The sequence below is a fragment of the Gossypium hirsutum genome, chromosome A05 (genome assembly GCF_007990345.1).
Source record: "Gossypium hirsutum isolate 1008001.06 chromosome A05, Gossypium_hirsutum_v2.1, whole genome shotgun sequence".
In the NCBI taxonomy this organism is placed as follows: Eukaryota; Viridiplantae; Streptophyta; class Magnoliopsida; order Malvales; family Malvaceae; genus Gossypium; species Gossypium hirsutum.
In genome coordinates, this window is record NC_053428.1 from 29,966,699 (window position 1) to 29,984,263 (window position 17,565).

The 17,565-nt window shown below is 28.4% G+C and overlaps 1 long non-coding RNA gene across 1 annotated transcript; it reads right to left on the reverse strand.

Annotated features, from left to right (window-relative positions):
* Positions 1 to 4,647: 4,647 nt before the first annotated feature.
* On the reverse strand, positions 4,648 to 5,876 carry LOC107961223 (uncharacterized). Its single transcript, XR_001701224.2, has 2 exons — positions 5,307 to 5,876; positions 4,648 to 4,939 (listed from the first exon to the last, which is right to left on the reverse strand). It is a non-coding gene; the product is annotated as an uncharacterized lncRNA (long non-coding RNA).
* Between the last annotated feature and the right edge of the window lie 11,689 nt (positions 5,877 to 17,565).

Below are 17,565 nucleotides of genomic sequence, written 5' to 3' on the forward strand. Positions count from 1 at the left end.
TCGTTTTCTAATACATTATACATGAATTCATATCACATATACTGTATAACAACTATACAAGCAAGATTACAACAAAAGACGTTTGTATTTATAATAGATATTTCTAAGTTAAAAACATAATTTGATACCGACTACTTGTTCCACAAGCCAACCAAATACAAAGCTATCAAATTGTATATTATAAACAAGTAAAAATGTCCTATCAAACTTTATTTTGGAATCAGATTATTTTAAGCTTTGGCCGTTTTAAATTTACATCATTCATATTTTTTAAGTGGTGTCAAATTTTTTTAATAGTTGCATGGATTTTTCATCATTATAATTTTGGATATTTCTAATCTCAACAGCCACTATCTTTCTTTTATCAGTCCAAAGTTTATAATTCTGATGTTGAAATACATGTTGAGCTGTTGTCATTAAATCAATCTCTGCTTGGGTCAGATAATAACTAAAATTATTATAACACTTGTCAACTTTTTTGTCAAGTATTCTTTGTCTTCTTTGACAGCTGATAACTTAGGGCTTCCAATCATTCTTTGAATAATCCAAATTTGATATGGCTGATAAAATCTTTCTTTTTCAGCAATACCAATAAGGCTACTTATTTGAATGTAGAAATAATAATAAAAATCGTCTTGATTTACTATTTTTGATAATATAGACTTAATAATTGCAGGAAAATCTTTTAATAAATTGAAAGAAAAATTTTGAGCTACAATTTATTTAACAAAACCCCATTCAATACTTTTTATATCAAATGGTTCATGATCAAGTCTAAATTTTATAGTAGGAAAATTTCATCTATATCATTTGTAAAAACATATGCTTGTAAGAAATATTCTGAAAAAGTATTTTTAAATCAAGCTTACTGGTTGCAAATAGCTTTATTTATTTTTATAAAAATTTCTACTCGTAATATTTTTCTAACTTTATTATATAAACATATTCTGAAAATACTAAAATATCATCTATATAAACTACACAAAATTTTTTATATTTATTAAATATAGAATCCATCCATTTTTGGAAGATTTGTGGTACATTACATAACTCAAATGGCATTACTCTCCATTGATAATGTCCATTAGATACACTAAAATTTGTTAAAGGTTTAAATTTTTCGGTTAGCATGATTTGCCAAAATCCCGATTTACAATCAAATTTACGAAAATATTTTGCTTGTTTAGCCTAACTAATCAAAACATCCTTTCTTGGAATAAAATATCCATAAAAATAATATTTTGATTTAATCTCTTATAATTAATTACCATCTAGCTTTTCCTCTTTTTATTTCAGCATGGTTTCTTACTATAAAAACATGACCAGAATGTGAACTATTAATTGTTTCTATTAATCATTTTTCCAATAATTCTTTGATTTGTATATCAAATTCATTTATATCTTGTTTAGTATAGATCATAGGTTTTACTCTAATAATTTTATTGGGATTTTCCAATTTAATTTCACAATATCTAGGACTATTCTGCCATAATTTTAATGGTTCTTCACTAAAATTATTTTCTAATATTTTAAACAACTAATGATCTATTTCTAGTTGTTTAATCTGTTCTTTTCTTGGTGGTGTAAAATTTTTATCACATACAAATTTATGATTTTCAACTAATGGTATTTCTACAGAAGTTTTTTCTACTGATAATATAATTAAAATTTTATCTATAGAAAATGGTAAATGTTGATATATAAAGTTATTTCATAATAAGATGTCTCCATGCATTGCAGGAAAATATAGTATTTTAGGTATTACAACTCTTACATTATTTATGTAAATTGGTACGTTTCTAGCCTTAAATTGAATTATGATTTCATTACCATCTATTCCTATGGCTCTTATCGGTGTTTCATAGGTTCCCATTTTTCTATAGCAATAGTATTTTCTCTGTAACTACATGTTGTAACTCCTGTATCTGATAAAACATGTAAAAAATATGTTTTATATTCTCTAATTTGAAATGTAATTTCAATATATGTATAATCTTTTCTTGATTGAAAATTTGAAAATGTAATAACATCACTATTTCCAATTTTCATTTGTTGAATAATTGTTAAAGTTTGTATTTCTTCCATTCTAGTGTTTCTAGAATTTGTACTTGGTTCAGTAGGAAAAATAGGACTATGAATTGTTTTCATACCTATTGGTGTTGAATTTGTACTTGTATTATCCTCTTCTTCCTCTATTTGAGTATTTGAGGGTAAAACTAAATTATCATTTATATTTGTTATAGCATTATTTTTAAAATATAATCTATCTCCTGACGACATATATTCTACAGTACTTACAGGTTTTGAAGTACTATCATCCAGTCTCTTGGTATTGATAGATCCCTTAAATGTAATAATTTTGATTATATTTCTGTTGTAAATTTATTAGGTTTAAAAAGCTCAATAATTTTATTATTAATTTCTTTAATTTCTACTTCTGCAGTATTAGTATATTCATTAATAGAAGTCCAATTTATTGCTAAATCTTTTGCTAAATCATTTATTTTAGAATTTTTTTTTGAATTCTTAAACATAAACACTCTTCTATTAGAGGATCTGTAATAGATATAAAGTAATTTGGTGTGACTTTAAATCCTATACACCAGTATGTAAATTAGATTGAATACCTCCAATAAGTGTTTTTATTGGATTTTTAAATCTTTTATCTAATAATACTGCTATTACAGGTATATCATGACCTTTTCTAAATAAAGCTCTAATAATTGTCATTATTATTCCTAAATGTATATATATCTAACTTGAGAATATTTCTTTTTAATCATTTTAATTTTATCTTTAGTAAATAATGGGATTTTTGTTAATCCTCCTCTAGTATCTTTAGCGAATGTATTACCACTAATTTTTTTCTACATGTCTTTGACTCCATATCTTAAATTTAGCAATTTTATATATTTATTCTTTAGAAATATGATTTTTATTTATTTTTTCTATCATTTCATCGGAAAAGTCTTTTTCTTCTTCGATTAAATTATCTAATTTTATATCATGTTGTTCAGATTTAGAAATTTCTTCTAATTGATTATTAGAACTACTTCCTACATTAAACATAAATATATATTCTTCATTATCTGAATCAGAATATGTTTCTGATATTAATTTATATAATATTTCTTCAGGATTTATTTCCTCTTCTAAGCATATTTCTAAGTCTTGTTCTTCAAGAGTTTTAATCATTTTCTTTGCATTTTTTCCTTTGTTAGGACAATGTGGTGCTAAGTAATCTTCTTCATCACATATAAAACATTTACATATTTGTTTTTTAGATTTTTTAGAAGTTTTTCTTCTAACAAATTTTTTCTTTTTATTATAACCATTATATTTTTTACTTCCTGGTTTCAATCTAATTAACTTATATCTTCTATTTTTTTTCTATGTTTTTTATAAGTATTAGAACGTATTGGTTTACATCTAAATTCCCACTTATTTTCTAAAATTTTAGTACTTAATTTATTTTTAACCTGTTTAGAGAATTTAGTTTGTAAACAATGTAAAGTTATTCTTTCTTTTGCAAAATTTATTCTATTTCCTATAGAGTCTATATTTTCTGATGCTACTCCAGCCTTTTAACTTTGTTTTTCTAGATAATTTACATATTTTTGTATACAAAATTCATCCTATAGTGGTGGTAATTTATGAAAATATTGGTTTTTTCAAAATTCTATGTTTTCATTTTTTAGTTTTTGATATTCATGAAGAATTTTTTTAAAATTTTTTTAGAAAATTCTTCTAAATATCTAATATCACATAATTTAATTTTTGACAATATATAACTAAATACACTATCTTGATCTTTTTTTTATCAAAATAGCCACAAAATTCTATTTTTAGAATAAAAGTTAATCCTTTTAAAAGATCTTTGTGAGTTCCTATCTGGTTTATTAACTGCCTTTTTTGTTCTTTTCCTTTTTTTGGTTCTTCCCATCTTCTTAAAAATTGTAGAACATCACCTTGAAATGTTCCAACAAAATAATTTAAGAATTTTTCTTTTGTCCAAGTATTGTTGTTGTTTACAACAATAGTCATCGACTGTGCCCAATCATCATTAGTTTTTTCATAATCTGATATTGGAATATTAGTCAAGTCCAAATATATTCCAGCATGGGCCACATTTCTTTTATTTAAATCATCTATCCTATGTGGTATAGGTTGACTAGATGACTCTCCTAGATATTTAGATTTAATTTCATTAGTAGCTATATTTTCAGTTTGATTACCAAAAATTCTAGTTGTGTTTTCAACTTTTTCAAATTTTTATTAGTTCTCAGATAACCATCATGGTGAAGATCTGATTCTATTTTTCTTTTTCCATAAGGATCTGTTTCTTCGGTATCCATTGGTTCTAGTATTTTTATATTTTCTTCCTCATCTGTTGAAGTGTTTTCTTCATCAGACTTATAACTAGTAACCTTTAAATCTTCTAAATTATCAAAATTACTAGAACTACTACTGTCTGTAGTGTCATATTTAACAATATAATAATAATTAAATAAAGTAAACAAATCTTTATGTTTTTCATAAAGTTATTCTATTAATTTTAAATATTCTATTATTTCATTTTTATCTGTACTTTTAGTAAATTTAAATTTTCAATGTTCTATAAGGTTCTTGATAAGATTGAAAATCATATTTTTGTTGATGAGTATATTTTTTTTCTTATTTGTTATAGGCCAATTTGACCCACTTACATTACACCAAACTCAAACAATAACCCTTACTCAAAACCCATTACAATTAAACCAATCCATTAAACCCACTAAAAAACCCAAATACCCAATAGCCCAATTACACCCAAACCTTAAACCAAATCCAAAAAGCTATCACAAACCCTAACCTCTCCCCACTTGCACCTAGCCCCATACCGTCTGCCTCTCCATGTCAGCCACCATACCTCTGCCACCACCACACCCACCTGCTCCACCTGCAAAACAAGAGGGACACGCAACAGTAACAAAGATAGAATAAACAGTTTGGTACAAAGGCTATATAAGCCGATTTGAAGCTTTATAGAAGGGGACTTTTTCGATTTTTTACCATCAATAGAAAGAATAGATTAAAAACATATATGTAAGCAGTGATTCAAGAGATCAAAGACAGAAAGATAATCAAAAATCAGAGAAACAAAAAAAAAAATCAAAACAAAAGGAGGTGATTGTTTTTTTTTTCATTTGCGAATCGATTTTCTTTCTTTTTTTTCTTTTTTTCTTTTCCTTTTTTCTTTCCTTTTCCTATTCGAAAACATATATAAATATATATATAATAAAGAAGAAAAAAAAAAGAAATTTTACCTCTCCGCCGGCGCCGGGCCGACGATCGGCCTGTGACCGGCCCCCTGGCCAGCAGACCCCCTCTCTCCTTTCCTCTCTTCCTCCTCCCTCCTCTCTCTTCCTCTCCTTTCTTCTCTTTTTCTCCCTTCAAATGATTTTTTTTTCTGAAAATGGACCTATTTATAACCCTCCGAAACGACGTCGTTTTGGGGGCTATACTTAAGCCCCAAAACGGCGTCGTTTAAGCCCTTACCCGATCCGACCCCACCCGTCCGGCCCAAGGTCCGCGTGTTTTTAAACAGAAGGGCTAATTATACATTTAGCCCTTCCATTTTTTTATTAATTTACAATCAAGTTTTAATTTACTTTAATTTGGATCTGAAGGTTGTTGCGTGATTCGATTTAGTCCCTTTCCTGTTGTGCGTTTTAAAATAGTTCAAAAAATTGCGTTTTTAGCCCCCTTTGTTTGTGTACGTGTTCAAATAAGTCCTTCTCCTTTAAAATTTATCCCGCGCTTTCTATTTTGTTTTCGATTTAACCCCTTTTTGTCATTTTAATATTTTAATAATTAATTTTATCATTCTTTATTTTATATTTATTATTATTATGTGATTTATTGTTATTGTTACCTTTTTATGTATATAATATTTATATTATTACTATCATTATTATTATCATTATTAGTATAGTTATACTATTATTAGCTTTATTTTAGTCTCAATTGATACTCACGCATATATATATATACTTTCATATATATTTCTTTTTTTATGTCACTTTCATTCCTAATCTATGTATTATATATATGTTTTCAATATTGTATTTTATATATATTTTTATGTATATATTTTAACACTATTTAGTTATACATCTTTTATACTATTTTATATATTTCTAATATCATTGTATATTTCTAACATCATTATTATTTATATATATGTATGTATCTATGTAGCGTATGAATAGTTTTATATTATCATCATTTCTAATATATATATCATATGTACTTTATATACTATGTATGTATTTTAATGTTATTAGTTACATATATTTCTTACTATTCCATGTATGTATTTTTTATACCATATTATGTACGTATTATTATATCTATTTTTTATCCCTATTATATTTATTGTTAATACTAGTACATACACTTTATTATATGAGTATACACATACTTTTATGTATAATATTATTTTCAGATATTATTATATTTATTTATTTTCACTAGTATTATTATTTTTTTATCATTATTATACATATATGTGTATAGATATTTTTAAGTACTTACTATAAATAGATTAATTTCTTGCTATATTATTATATATATTATTTTTACTCATTTCTTCATTTTTTATTTATTATTTTAAATATTTTTATATTATGTATATTATTTTTTATTATATATTATGTACATATTTATATCCTATTAGTCATATATCTTATTATATTATGTGTATATATATATTTTTTTTTATGTACGTATTTTTAATACTATTCTATGTATACACTTTTAATATTATTATATATTTACTTTAATACATATGTACATATTTGTGTAGTGTTATTAATATTTTTTTTTGTATTATTAGTATTTCTAATATATATGGTATATGTTCATTTTTATATATTATGTATATGTATCTTTTTAATATTATATCTTTATACACGTCATGTATATATTTCTAGTGCTATATTATTATTATTTTTACATATTATCTTATGAATATATAATATTTTTTACTACATTATACATGTATTTTAATGTTACATTATATATATTTTTTAATATAGGTATATATTTTTTATTATTCTTATTATTATTTATTTTAATGCATGCATATATTTATATATCATTATCATTGGTTTATTATTATTATTATTATTCTCGCTTTCAATACATATTGTATTTACTTTTGATCTAGTACTATATGTTTTATATATATGTTCGTTACTATTTCACGTTTACATTATTACTATTATTATCATGTTTAGTATCATATCCATTATTTTATTTTATTCTATTATTATCACATATACATTGTTAATGTTTTATATATTATTCGCTTCATATATTCTCAACTTTTTATTATTATTTGTCTGTTTCGAATTTAGCCTATTTGTTCACATTTTATTTCAACATCAAATATAGTTTCCTTTTATTTTCTTTATCTAGAAATACTTTCATTTTTGTTTTTAACTAATTTCAATAAATAAGGCAACGCGCTGATTTAACATTAAGCCATCGATTTCATCGCTATGTTGGGTGAATATTATCGGCTCATGTTAAAAACGGAACGTCCTTCTCAAAAGAAAACGAAACTTGAAATTTCTCGTGTTTTGATCTGATCAAGACTAAATGTTACTTTGAACTTGCAATTTTGAAAATTAAGACAACACTTGTTTATAAGATACCAATTTTGGGCGTCGCGAGGGTGCTAATACCTTCCTCGCGCGTAACCGACTCCCGAACCCTAATTTTCTCTGGATTTTGACGTAGACCTAAACTCGGCCTTCTTTTTGTTTTAAAAATAAATTTATTAGGTGTCCGATCACACCTATAAAAAGGATCGGTGGCGACTCTTTTTTTTTTGTAAAATCATACTTCAGTTTTTAAATTTTCAATAAATCGCCACAATTAGCGACCAAGCGAAGCTAAAATTTTTACGTCGCTACATTATTTTTCAGGATTCTTACATATTTTATTAGTAGAAGATGATTCTTCTGAAGAAGTGTCTTCTTTCTCAGATAAAGTCAATATTATATTACTATTTCCATAATATAAATGACCTAAACCTATTTCTTGTTCTATATTTTTGTTAATAAGAACTTGTTCTAATTTATTATTAACATTAGATAGAATTTCTTTAGATTTGTTGTTCAAATTTAATTCTGTAATTTTTCCTATATTATTTACTCGCTCTTCTATTTTACTTACTTTATTATATAGGATAGATTAAATTTGTAATTTAATATTTTAATCTAATAATACTGCTATTATAGGTACATCATGACATTTTCTAAATAAAGCTCTAATAGTTATCATTATTATTCCTAAACGTATATATCTAACTTGAGGATATTTCCTTTTAGTCCTTTTAATTTTATCTTTAATAAATAATGGGATTTCTATTAATCCTCCTCTAGTATCTCTAGCGACTGTATTATCGCTAATTTTTTCTACGTGTTTTTGACTCCATATCTTAAATTTAGAAATTTTATATATTTCTTCTTTAAAAATATGATTTTTATTTATTTTTTTCTATCATTTCATTAGAAAAGTCTTTTTCTTCTTCAATTAAATTACCTAATTTTGTAACCCCAATTTTCGGGAATCCTGTGAATGTTGGCATAGGTTTAATTATGTTAGTGGGCCTCTAGAAAGCCCAAACTTAAGATAGAACCCGACAATTTTAGTTAATTTTTGTTCCATAAGAAAAAGGGGGTGAAATTATGAAATAAAACCTATGTGAAAATGTTTGAAAATGCTAGAGGCTAAATTGAAGTGGCCAAATAAATAGGAGTGCAAAATAGGAGGATTTGCATGACAAACCTCCCATTTTACATGAAGTGGCCAGCCATCATGTTGTTGTAGACAAAATTTATGGTACAAATTGATACAAATTGATAATAGGTTAGGTAAATGTTCCATGATAATAGGTTAGGTAAATGTTCCATGATAATGGGTTAGGTAAATGTTTCATGATAAGAATTTCATGTCTTTTGTATTAAAGAATTAAATGGATGAAATATGAAATTTTATTAAAAGAAAAAGGGGTGAAAAGAACAAAGTTTTGTCCATCTTTGTTCATCATAGCGTAAAGTTAGAGAAGAGAAAGGAGAGGAGAAAGCTCTTGAATGTTCGGTCACTTGGGGAAGAAAAATTGAAGGTAAGTTCATGGTAGTTTACTTTTATTTTGAGGTTCATGAGTTCTTCTTGATTCTACCTTAACTCTTGAAGTATATTTTGATTTTTAGTTGTGTTGTGAGCATTTAGTCATGAATTAAAATGAAGGAAATGGTTGTTGTTTCATGTTCTTTTGATGAAAAATGGAAGATAGGTGAAGTTGAGCCAAACAAATGAGCATGCATGTGCCTTAGATGTTAAAGGGAAAAATCAGCTAACATGTTGTGCTTTAAAATGATGAAATAGAGATTATTCTTAAGTAAAATCATAGATATGTGATTATTGATTGGTGATATACATGTTTAAATAACATGCATGCAAGGTATGTGTGAAAGAGTGATTTGGTAATAAATCTGCTTGGGACAGCAGCAGTAACGTGACTTTGGAAAATCACCATAAATTGTGGGAGATGAATTAGAAGCTGAATAAATTATGTAATTAAATCTTATTGAGTCTAGTTTCTAATGAAATAAACAAGAACATATTTTGAATTCTGTACAATGAGAAATTTGATTCGTAATGAAGGGTGGTCAGATTAGTCAAACAGTGAAACATGGGAAACTTTGAGAAAAATCTGGTATTGATTGGCCAAACCAAAAATTCTGAAAATTTTATGGATAGAAGATATATGAGTCTATTTTCAGGAAAAATTAACGGAACTTGATTTGGAGTTTCGTAGCTCCAGTTATAAATGATTTAGTGACTGTCGCTCAGGAAGACAGCTTGCAGTGAAATTATGATTATGTGGTAAACATTGACAAAAATTTGTTAATGAGTTGCTTATTGTTTTCTTATAAGCTTACTATGATCTGTAGGTGTGGTTGGCTGAATATTGTAAGGGGTTAATACGTAGTTCGTATTTGAATAGTTAGATTAATGTGTTAGTAATCCAATTGTAGGCGGTTCGTGTGTGGATTTCGTCAGCATATCGTCGCAAACAGGTGTGTAACTAACATCCTCTTTCTTAGTCTGGATCGGCAAAAGTCGAAAAGCCGAAATGTCGAAAACCGGTATTTTTGTAGATTTGCGAGTGTGCGAATGCTCGTGAGGTAAATCGATTAATGTTTTTGGTAAACTGCAAAAATTTGGACTGCAAAGTGCATGATTTCTGTGCCCTCGATATTTTTGGGCTTAATGGGCCAAAATTGGAATGATGGGCCAACGGGCCCAATTCGGTAAGAACCCTCGGTAGTGATTCTGTTAGTACGTGAAAGGTAGGAATATGCATGAAAAACCCTAAAATAGATAAATTACTGAAATACCTTTAAAAGTGGAAAATTTACAGTTTTACCCCCTAGTAGATAAATTACCGAAATACCCCTAGGGTTAAATTGACCTAAATGCATGTTTGACTGTTGTTATTTACTGCATGCCATGTTGTTATTATCTGATGCATGGGATTGGGATATTGACGGAGGAAGTACTGAAAGTGGCTTGTCCATATATTGGAGGTTTTGCCTCAATTTACTGTTAACTGAGCAGCAAGGCTGCAACTGTGGAGTGTTGGGCTGGGTGGGTTGAGCTATTCCCCACATGGAGTGTATGGCTGGTACGGGTGGAGTGTAGTGGTTGGTGGGTTGAGTAGTCACCCCAAATGGGCTTGCATATGTTATTGATGTTGCATGTATTTGCAAATGGGTCTATGGGCCATACTGTTATCTGAATAAGGGGCTAAGGCCCAGTTTATTGTAATCTGAAAAGGGCTCTGGCCCAGTACCACTGTTACCTGAATGGGCTTAGGCCCAATGGGCTTGAGCTGACTTGGGCTTTGAATGGGTTTTCCTTACACACTGAGTTTCCCCAAACTCACCCCTTTTATTTTCATCCACGCAGGAAATCCCCAACCATAGTGAGCTTGGAGCTGTGAGGGAATTCGGAGTGGCCACCCGTTCTGAAAGTTTGATTTTCTTCTGGTGAACTGGACATCCTTTTATTTACGTTTGAAGTTTTGGGTTTTTAAATGTAATAAGGCCGCTTAATTATTTTTAATGGTTTTAATATGTATTACTAAGATAGGTATTACTTATTTTAACTGTTGAAATTGGATAGCTTTAGGGCGCGTTTTCAAAAACAATAATTGATTTCAAAATAACACGACAACAAGCAAAGCTTCCGCAATGAAAGTATTTTCCAAAATTAATCACTTTTCCTAAAAATGACTTAATCAAATCGGTTTCCTAGAAATATCCATGACGTTAAGGTGTGGCAATGGCGGTATGCATGTCTAGGATTGGATCCGAAGGGAGCTTGGTACTTAAGCAGTCTGATGGACTCACCACCTCTTTTCCGGTTTCCTACCTGGTGCACAGCTTCTATTCACTTTAACCTATAATGAAATTATCTTTTAAAACACTAAGTAGGTTTTTCTGGATCAACAATATAAAATGTTTTTAATGCTTCGAAGTGGCATGTCGGATCCAGCCATAACGTCTGGGCCGGGTTTGGGGTGCTACAAATTTTATATCATGTTGTTCAGATTTAGAAATTTCTTCTAATTGATTATTAGAACTACTTCCTACATTAAACATAAATATATATTCTTCATTATCTGAATCAAAATCTGTTTCTAACATTAATTCATATAATATTTTTCAGAATCTATTTCATCTTCTGAGCATATTTCTAAGTCTTGTTTTTTAAGAGTTTTAATCAGTTTCTTTGTATTTTTTCCTTTGTTAGGACAATGTAGTGCTATGTGACATTCTTCATCACATATAAAACATTTACATGTTTTTTAGATTTTTTAGAAGTTTTTCTTCTAACAATTTTTTTATTATTATAACCATTATACTTTTTACTTCCTAATTTCCATCTAATTAACTTAAACAATAAGACATTCAGATGAAGACAAAACTATCAATAATGTAACAAAGATAGGTGGAAGCAATCATTAATGCAGTACTGGGTTACGTGGAAGTAACAATAACTTCATCCTTATCAAAAATACTATGCGAGATTGAAGAAAAATTAATTAGAATTTAAAAATTTTGTTATAAATAGCAAGGTAAGAAACCTAAACAAGGCATAGAAAAATAATTGAAGAATTTTTCTATTTTACTTATAGCTTTCTCTCTTTGTAATAAATTTTCAGAATTTATTATAATAAAATAGTTGAATCATAGATAATCACATGAATGTGAGAAGGCCAGCAGAACAAGACCCGCCGATGTCTCATTACCAACACCAACACTAGAAGAAACTTCATAGAAACCATCAGCCCTGCCCACAAGCACTCCATACGCAGAAGCAGTTCTGGCTCGCTTCTTACCACCACAAGACCAAGAAGACAAACTTCCAAATCCTTGCCCATGGATGCCTCGAAATGTGTAGGATCGCCCTTGAGATTAAACCTCAAAGTACAACTTGTCTTTTTCACGAAATCCATACTTTAGCTGAGATCCTTCAGTATTCGTAGTTATTTTTCTTTAAATATTTTTTTCTTTTAAGAATAGAATGTATCTTGTCAGTATATCCAAATCATGTTGATGATATTTAAGCATATTTTTATTCCACCGATCTAACATTTGAATCATGTCTATACATAATTTTTCATGTTTTTAGATTGATCGATCAATTAGAGATTCCTTTGAAGCATATTTGTTAGTCAATACCATTTATTATAAGCTTCACTTAACTATGATTGATTATTTAGTAAATGATAATGCATCAATAAGTTCACATGATAAATATAAATCAAAAGGTTATTTATTTGTCATTAAGTATTAATTTCAATCTTTATGAAGATTATAAATCTGAAAAAAAAGTCATACATGTAATATATATCTTGCAGAGAAGAATTAAATTAAAAAATTGAAGAATAATAAAATTTAAAAAATAGTTGGGGTGAAGTTTTGGAAAATATAAATAATCCATGTAAGATCTTATTCTTAATTAATGTAATCATTATCTGGGAAAAAACATAAAAACACTTTTTTTTCTGAGAATTTTAGGTAAGAATAAAAGAGAAACGAGTAAAATATTTATAAAGTGAAAGTTAACTCTAATGATTGTTTATTTTCACGTATTAAAAGGTTAGTTGGAAGAACAAGAAAAAAGTTTTCTTAATTACAATTTATAACTGAACTCTATACTTATCAAAGTGGAAAAATTCATGACTGCACTCTAAATTATAGTTTAATTTTTTATAAAATTTTGTTATGTAGGCACAAACTCCTATGATGATTTATCAAACCCACAATATTCAAGTATCTCTACAAAGATATTTAAAGAAATAACTTTTATAATAAATAAAAAAATAATTCACTTAAAAACCAATTACAATGTTAACATAAGCGGGTGTTTTCGCGGGATACGGGTGATTAGGATATGCGGGATAGAGTGGGGTACGATGGAGTTGACTATGGAAATTCATGTAGTGACCACGATAAATAGGTTAATTCCATATTTGTAAATATATAATTTGCATTTTAAGGATTTGATGATTATGAATTTAAATATTTGAATTATTAATTGCTGTGAATTTAGAATATATGCAAATATTAAGTTTTGAATATTTATTATTTAAATTACTTTCAATTTTATAAATTATGGATTTATATTTTCATCGTCTAAATTTGAATCTAATTTTGAATATCAACTTTTTAAATTTTAAATTTTAATTTTTTTTCAACTTATTAAATTCAAATTCCAATACCTAACTAATAATTTAATTAGTTTGAATATAAATAATAATAATCAATTTTAATACAAATGATAAAATTTGCAAAAATTTATGGGACAATAATAGATGAAAAGCATAAATTTGGATATCCCTTCTATGCAAAATTACAATCCATTCATATTATTATTTAAAGTTTTGACTAAATTGATATAACAATCATCAAATCTCAATTCAATTGTAAAATTATTAAAAATTTAATATTTTTATAAGCACTATGTAGGGCCCAAAATTTGCCCAGCCCAAACCCCTAGAAATCAAAACCCAACAAAAACAGGCCCAAACCTAAATACCTATTTACAAACACGGCCCAAATGGCCCAAAAACAAACAGATTTCAACAAAAACCCTAGGAGCCGCCGTTTGCAACCGAAGCAGTCCCAAGGCACCGCACGTCGTGCGACTCTCCACGTCGTGCGCCACTCCACCTCCACGTAAGAGACGTGCACACCCATGAACCTGCAAACAAGTAAAATAGGTTGTAAAATCGGCTATAAAAACCTTTGAAATGTATTGTAAAATGGGAGGATTTTTTTTCCCGAGAATCAAATACCAAAAAATACACATTCATATTCGAAGCAAGAATACACACAAAAAAAATTGAAAGTCATTGAGCAGAAAATCAATTTCATTTGAAGCGATGGTGCCGTTTGGGTGGGATGGAATCCATGCTTTTGGGCTTTGTAGGGGAAATTATTTCAATAAAATGCATCTTTGCTATCATTTCGAGCAAATATTCTTTTATTCTGTACAAACAATTATTCTTAGATTCTTTTGTTCTTTGGACCTTTTTTTAAATCATTCATGATCATACCATACAAATAATTATTCATTCTTTGGAATATTCCTTCGTACCTACAATAGGTCTCCAAATATCAACAACATAAGTGACATTGCTACTGACCCAGAATTTCCTTTTGAGTAAGACATTTGTCTAAAGGGATCTCGAGACTTTGAAGATGATAGAGATTGTAGCCTATCTCCTGATCTGTTAAGGATGGTAGAACGAGATAAGAAATAGATCCTACCTTACAAAGGGTCAATGGACATCGCGAGCCTAGAAGAAGAGAAAAAGGTGAAGATCGGAGCCTATATCACCACAGAGACAAAGCGAGACGTCATTGAGTTATTGTAAGAATTCAAAGATGTTTCCGCACGATCGTATCAAGATACACCTGGGCGACTAAGACATGTGGATGCTGTTAAGGCTAAGAAGATCTTAGAAGAGGTTCGTAATGGTGTCTGAAGAACACATGTTAATGATTTTACAATGGTCAAGCAAATCAAGAGGTTTGGGTACTGTTGGTCCACCATGGAAGGGGATCACATCAGTTATGCCGTAAGTGCCAAATTTATGGAGATAAGATTTATGTGTCTCCTTCATTTCTTTATCGACTTTCTCGATGTGGGGTGGGTCAATCTCTTCAGACACTGTCATCTTTGTGGTCATCAATTACTTCGCTAAATGGGTAAAAGTCGCTTTATATGTCAATGTTACAAAGTCGACAGTCATCAAATTTAAAAAAAGAAAAAGAAAAAAAGATCATGTGCCGACAAAGAATGCCAGAAAGGATCATATCTAACAATGCACAACAGCACGATATTGAAAGTTTGCAGTCTGTTCAAAATCAGACACCATATCACCCCAAAATGAATGATGCAACTGGTCCTTCCCATTTGCGCTAGTCTTTAATTTGGCCCTATTTGAATCCTATTTGTTTTTAAATTGCCCCTGGATGTTGCGCATAAACTCATTTTAATCCACGCCTGAACGCTGCTTTTGTGTGCTTGGAATATTTTCCCTATCGGTCCTTCCCCTTTGCACGCACGCCTACTTTGGTCCCAATTCATGATTTGGTATTTCTTGGTATTTTACAACTTGCACCCCATCTTTCGTTTTGATTGTGATTAAATCTCAAGCCCTTTACAACTCTAAGTACTTTCAGCTTTTTTATTAAATTTTTTATTTACTTATTGAATTATTCTCATTATTATTATTTTGTCTTTTTTGTTTATTATTTTACATCTTTACGTGCTTTTCAATGTTGGGATTGCTAATTAACATTATCATTGTTATTTTTTTTTATTCTTACTATTATATATTATTGCTATTATTCTCACTGATATATGTTATTATCATTATTGTTACTATTTTTATTACTTTATTATTATTATTATTTATATATATTATTATTACTATTGTATTTCACTGTTATTATTTTACTATTATTTTTATATACTATAGTGGTTCACTAATATTACTATCATTTTTCATTATTTTTTTTCTTTTGAAAAAACCTTTCATATAATGTAGTTTTAAATTATGTATGATATTTAATTAGATCACCTTTATGTATTATTACATACACAAAATTTACATTAGCTTTATCTACATACATTATAAATCTCATGTTGTTTCATATTTGTATTTTCTTAAGAATTTATTTATATGCCATCTGTTTCTTTTAAAAACCCTATTTTTTCAGATTTTTAAGCATTCTCATCAATTGGTATTTTCTATATTTTATTTTTATTCATTTTATAACCACTCGCGTTTTAAAAAAAAAAACCTCTCAACATAAGGAAATATTTCGTGTTTGGAAGTTTGAGAGATCGGGCCCAATCGTGCTGGGTTTCGATTTTTTCATTCGACTAAAATACAGAATATCCTTTTTAAATTTCATCCATGTTTTTTATAAACTAAAATGGGGCAATATTTTGTATTTGGAAATTCAATAAATCGTGCCCAATCGCGCTGGGTTTCGATTTATCATTTGGCCGAATAGCCAAATATTTTTTTAAAAATTTCAAGTGCATGTGTTTTGAAAATCCTAACATGATCTTGTGTCGAGGGTTTGAGATATTGTATCCAATCGTGCTGGATGTGATATTTTATTTCTTCTAAGCGAGAGAATTTCAATATCCAATTCAAGATATCCAAACATTTTAAAGGAATTGTATTTTAAAATCTTTTTCAAATTTTCAACATTAGGACATTAATTGATCAATACGGTACCAATTTTAGGCGTTGCGAGGGTGCTAATCCTTCCTCGCGCGTAACTGACTCCAGAATCCGTTTTCTAGTTTTTCATAGACCAAAAACATTATTTTAATAAACCAAAATGCTTTATTGAAATGATCGATCACAAGGTGACCCGATCACACCTAAACAAAAAAGATTAGTGGCGACTCCATACCTTGTTTAAAAGTCAATCCCCGTTTTTTAAAATAAAAAATGATTTCGACACATTAAATACAAACTTTACCGTATTTTAACCTTTCTACATACAATATGATACTTGAAACTCAAAATCTCAAAATCATCTTTCCCTCAACTTTACCATTTCAACTAAATAATATATAATTTTCATATTATTTTATTTTTTATATATTTGTAGCAGAAAAGGTGTCAATGTGCCATAAATCTAATTACTATTAAGAGCCAATAAGAATATTTATACTAAAAAAATTTCATTTAGATCTAAACTTGTTAACTTGATAATGGGTTCAATTATTAATTTATTTGTTCATCTTTTCTTTAAAAAAGGTAGCAAGTAACTGAACTGTAATGATAATTTGCAATAATAAGAGGTCTGAAATTTGATACAATTTCCGATAATGTAATGATTATAAGTTCCAATTTATGCTGCCAACTAGGGACTCAAAAGGTCAAAACAGGGGCAGTAGTTTACTGGC